Source organism: Octopus sinensis, linkage group LG13 (genome assembly GCF_006345805.1).
Source record: "Octopus sinensis linkage group LG13, ASM634580v1, whole genome shotgun sequence".
NCBI lineage: Eukaryota > Metazoa > Mollusca > Cephalopoda > Octopoda > Octopodidae > Octopus > Octopus sinensis.
The window spans coordinates 20354716-20360475 of NC_043009.1; the positions used below are offsets into that span (position 1 = coordinate 20354716).

General features: G+C 35.7%; 1 protein-coding gene across 4 annotated transcripts in view; it reads left to right on the plus strand.

The window, feature by feature from the left end:
• Window positions 1–598: 598 nt before the first annotated feature.
• The window catches only part of LOC115218635 (transient receptor potential-gamma protein-like), a 55274-nt gene continuing 50112 nt past the window's right edge, over window positions 599–5760 (plus strand). For 2 of the 4 annotated variants that reach the window (XM_036508198.1, XM_036508197.1), the window contains exon 1: window positions 599–918. The gene's annotated coding sequence lies outside the window, so the exon portion shown is untranslated. The remainder of the gene's footprint in view (window positions 919–5760) is intronic. The other 2 variants (XM_036508195.1, XM_036508196.1) reach the window with 1 other exon arrangement.

Here is a 5760-nt window from a genome sequence, read left to right on the forward strand (position 1 = left end):
ATATATATATATATATATATATATATATATACATACATATGCCTGTGTGTGTATGTATATATATATATTTACAAATAGGTATGTATGTATGTATGTACAATATACATATACATTTACATACATATACATACATACATTTCTTTATATGTATGTGTGTGTGTGTGTGCACGCACGTGTGTGGGCTTGAGCATGTGTGTGTGTGTGCGTGCGTGTGCATCAGGGTGTGTGTATGTGTGTAAACTTGCCAGATTATTGCAACCAAAGTAATATTTTGATTTTAGGTTGAACCTTTTCCTCGCAATAATGTGATCTTGACACAGTCTCTCTGTCTCTCTCTCTTTCTCTCTCTGTCTCTGTCTCTGTCTCCGTCTCTCTCTCTGTCTCCTTCTCTCTCTCTCTCTGTCTCTCTCTCTCTCTCTGTCTCTGTCTCTCTCTCTGTCTCTCTCTCTGTCTCTCTCTCTCAGCAAGCATTGCCTCACACTAAAGCAGATTATCAAGATAGAGGTGGCTTGCACGAAGGCGGGAGGGAGGGATCTGATTAGCTCTGACACATGATGTGTTACATTTCTAATAAATTATCAATTGTAATCCTATTCAATATGATTATCTCTCACACGTGAAAGGGAAAAAGAAAAAAAATAAAGAAGCCAACATCAGAGCACTATTTGAATTTGTCTGGGTAGTTCTGGTTGTTAGCTCATTGACTCCATAACTGTCAACTGTTTGCCAACATGAGGCACAACTGAAAGCTGTCTCTTGTCAGCCACTCTTACTGGTTATCCTTTCACATTGGAACTAAACAGACATTTATCATTTATTCATTTCATAAATCTTGCCTTTATTTTTATGATTGTGTCTACATCATTTCTGGTACTTAATACATATAGCAGGAACAACACTGATTAACTGTGGACTTCTGTAAGTAAATGTTCTCTTTCTCTCCCTCTCTCTCTCTCTCTCTCTCTCTCTCTCTCTCTCTCTCTCTCTCTCTCTCTCTCTCTCTCTCTGTGTATATATATATATATATATATATATATATATATATTATTGTATTGATGTTAGAATTGTATTAGAACCTTATTATTAATAGTTGTCTAAATCACAATATTCTTCAGTTGGGACAATTATATAAGAGGGAGTAAAACTTGTTGACATCAACAGATTCCATTCTGTTTCTTTCAACATTTTCATCCCAACCCATCCAAAAACATTCCTGGTTCTATGCTGCAAACTTCCTGTTTTAAAAGTGACCTTTCTTCAAAATTGCTAAGTTTATGTCAAGAGTGACACTTATTTTACCAAATTCTTTATAATTTTCAAAATTAATTGAAACAAAAGCAATTATTTCAAAAAAATATAGTAAGAAAAGGGTTAATACTACAATGTTCAGTTAATCCAAAACCCAAAATTCTTTGGTGGAATAAATAGAATTTAGAAAGAAATAGATAAGATTTTCAAATTCCAGAATTAATGCATGCACCAAAGACATTCTGTTTTTTCAAACCCAAAACAAATCTCTAACCAACCAATGAATACAGGTGTTTTCCATGGAATGGTACACTGTCCCCTTTTAAAACTTTTTCCTTGTGTGGTAGACCATTTTACGTTGCTTCCTTAATTTCTGTTCATTAATTTAATTAAAATTACATCAATTAAGCCTTTATTCTCTTTTGTAGGGTTTTTATGGCTGCAAGTTAGGGAGTTGAATTGGTTTTGTGTTACTGTCGCAATACTCTTATAAAATCCTCATCACTCTCTCTCTTCCTCTTTCCACCTCTCTCTCTCTCTCTCTCTGTTTCTCTTTCTTTCTGTTCCTTTCATTCTCTCCCTCATTCTCTCTCACTCTCACCAAATCTTCACTCCTAAAGTGTCCTATTTACCACGAATACACTCTTCTGTAATTTAGGCACCAGGCCAGCAGTTTTGAAGTGGGGGGTTAGTCAATTACCCCTTCCTTCAAAATTATTGACCTTTATTTTATCAACCCTGAAAGGACGAAGAGCAAAGTTGACTTTGAACTCAAAACATTTTGTGTTTGAACAAAAATACCAATGCTCTATTGATTCTTAAAATGTAACACTTCTACTCCCTTCTCTAATTATACTCAACACCGCTTTTTATTTAAAAGTTATTCCTGCAAATGGAACTATCTATTTAAACCATTATTCTCTTCAGTAAAATAGAAGAATTTTAAACAAAAATATAATTTAGAAAAACAATTCTTTAAATTAGCTTTTTAATTGGCAAAGGTTCATCAATAGAATAACCAAGACATCCATAAAAAAAAACGTATTTTGATTGAACAGTAATTGGTATCAATGCTTATTGTAAAAACGATTACATTGATGCTTATGACATAAATGCTGTGATGAGTTCAAATCCAACTGAAGCCAATTTGGTTCTTGTTTCTTCCGAGATCAATAAAATAAGTACCAGTGATAAACTGGTGTCAATCTAATCACATGCTCCCTCACCATCAAGTTGTGGCATTTTGTTAGAGTTCTTAACCATGAATGGCCGGCAACTGAAACAATAGAGCGGTTCTGTGGCTCGGTGCTATTGCAAGGTACCTCGGTATCTTGGGGTAGGTGTCTCCTATGACTTGAGTCTTGTAACACTGGGTGGAGCACAAGTGTCTGCATGGAAACTTGTTGGATGGAATGTCCATATTGACGGGTGGCAGATTTAATCAGTTTCAAAGGGTTTTAAACCACCCCTAACCCTTGGATGCTATTTACAGGGTTCATTCTGTTTGCATGCATTTTGAACAGGGCCTTTCATTCTCCCCCCTTCCTCCCCTCCACCATTCTCAGAAACCATGGAGACAGACATCAGTTTTGACCTCCCACCCACCCACCCCTAAGATTGAAAAAACAAAACAGAAACTATTTTGAAGGGCTTAGAGTATAATTATCAAAGACAATGTAACACTGATTTATGTGTTTGTGTAATCATTATTTTACATGTGACAGTTTGAAAGATTTACAAGGATAAACACTTGTTATAAGGACTCATAATTAATTATATGTGTGTGTGTGTGTGTGTGTATGTGTGTGTGTGTGTGTGTGTGTATACATGTGTGAATATGAAAAAAGACACATACAAGTATGTGTGCATATGTGTGTGTGTGTGTGTGACTCTGTCTTCCATCATCAATTGACAACCGGTGTTGGTGTGTTTACATCCCCATAACTTAGCAGTTCAGTAAAAGAGCTTGATAGAATAAGTACCAGGCATAAGAAAGAAAGTCATGAAGTTGGTTCATTCGACTAAAAGTGCTTCAATGTGGTGCTCCAGCATGGTCACAGTTACTACATGCCTGAAACAAGTAAAAAACATAAAAGTTTGAAGATGAAAGATGTATTTGTTCATGTTTTATATATATATTTGTATGTTTATATATATATATATATGCATGTAAGTATATACACACAGATATATATATGTATATGTGTGTAAGTATATACACACAGAAATATATATATATATATATATGTAAGTATATGCACACAGATCTATATATATATATATATATACTTCATAGCCAACTATTTGAGATACAACAAACTCATTGAAATGCATGTGTGTTTGTGTGTGTGTCTCATGGCTGACGACTGTTTGAGATACAATAATACAAACAAGTGTGTCGTGTTTACAAATTCTAGTTGTCAGCAACATTAGAAATATTTTATTAGTTTTAACTTGAGAACGGACATCTGCTGGAAGCCTTGACCTTTGCTGGTCAAGGCTTTGGCCATGACCTGTGAAGGCCCAGAACCTGTTAAGGAACTATGGCCAGTACAAAGTCCTTTCAGATCCTCTGAGATCAATACAGTTGAAGTTCATCCTTTCAACAAATGTCAAAAAGTCTTCTGAGACCAACGAAATGAAATCCAAAATTTATTCTAACAAAAACCAAAGGTTAACTCTTATGTACCATGAGATAAGAATGTTAGCAATAAAGGACTTATATATAAGCATCATCATCATCATCATCACAGTCATCATCACCACCACAATCATCATCATCATTGTCATTGTCGTCTTCATCACCACCACCACCACCACCACCACCACCACCACCACACCACCACCATCATCATCATCAGCATCATCATTTTATGTCCACCAACTATACTAGTATGGGTTTGATGAGTCATCACTGCCTTAGTCAGTTCTTATTCTCTGGACAGGTCAGAGGACTACATCTTGCTTTTGCTCTCCATTTTAGTAAGGCTTCTGAGACTGGATGCCTTTTCTGACCCCAAACACTCTACAGAATGCACCAAACAGGTTATCATGTCCTCTGCAAGATGAAGGAGTCTTTCCTCTGTACATCTTCTCTGTTCACACAAAGCCAACAAGATCAAGAGGATGATCAGAAGAGAGAAAGAGAGTAACGTGTGAGAGGGGGAAAGTAAAGATAATGGAAGGATGAGTGTGAAGGGGAAAACAGCAGAATAAGAGGAAGTAGTGGAAGAAAGATAGTGAGAAGCATGGGATAGTGGAGAAGCATGGGATGAGATCAATACAATTCAATATAACCTAATAAATTAATATAATATTCCCTAATTAATCAATGCTATTTCATTTTTCAATATATTATCTCATTTATAAAGTTAGCAAGCTGGCAGAATCATTAGCAAACTGGACATAAGGCTAAGTTGTATTTCATCCATCTTTACATCGTGAGTTCAAATCCCACCAAGGTTGACTTTGCTCTTCATCCTTTTGGGGTCAATGAAATAAATACTACTGAAGTACTGGGGTCAATAGAATCAATTAGTCCCCTCCCCCTATAATTTCAGATCTTGCAGCCATGGTAGAAAGGAATATATTATTTCGTTTATTAATACGATATTAACTAATTAATGATGAAAACTTAAATGTCTAATTATTAATACAGTTTCTTATTTGTGTTTTCAATCAATCTAAATCTACAATCTTTATTCATGATGTTTCCTTCTAAATCCACTTTAGTCACTAATGTCCTGCTAAAGTCCATTGATTTATTTCAATAATTAGAATCTTCACCAATTACTTCCTTGGTTTTTAGAACAAAATTTATTCACCAGCAATGTTTCAGCATGATGCCACAAAACAGTTTGGTGACAACATTACGCATTACTCGAGTATAACTACTACTACTACTACTACTACTCGCTTACACACACACACACACACACACATACACACTACACACACAGAGTATAATCTAAAGCAACCATTTTAACAACTTAAACTTTAATTCTTCTTTTTGTTTTTACCTGGAAATATATCTGAGCCATAATGTACTGGCTGAGTGTACTTGTCTTCAAGAATTCTTAGAAAAAGAGAAAGTGAAAGAAAGAGAGAAAGAGAAAGATGGAGAGAGAGAGAGAGAGTCCTGATCAGTCTGACCTGAAATCAAAGGCCTCCCAGCCATAGCCATCTCTGCTTTTCTCCATTTGTAGAAACCTTAGGACCAAATATAGACATGTGGTTGTGGCACATTAGCTGACCTGTGGTAGAAACATGTGGTGATAATGTAACATGGTGACATGTGGTGAAGACACATATTGACATGTAGTGGTAATTATATGATATATTGGTAATAACATGTGAGAATATTATCTTGTAGTGGTGACATGGGGAGTGGAGGAGTAACATTCCACTTGTGTCATATATTGATGACACTTGGCAATTGATAGGGACACACTGTTGGTGTCATGTAGGGAAAACATGTGATAGGGGAAAGCTGGGAGTAACATGTAGCAGTGA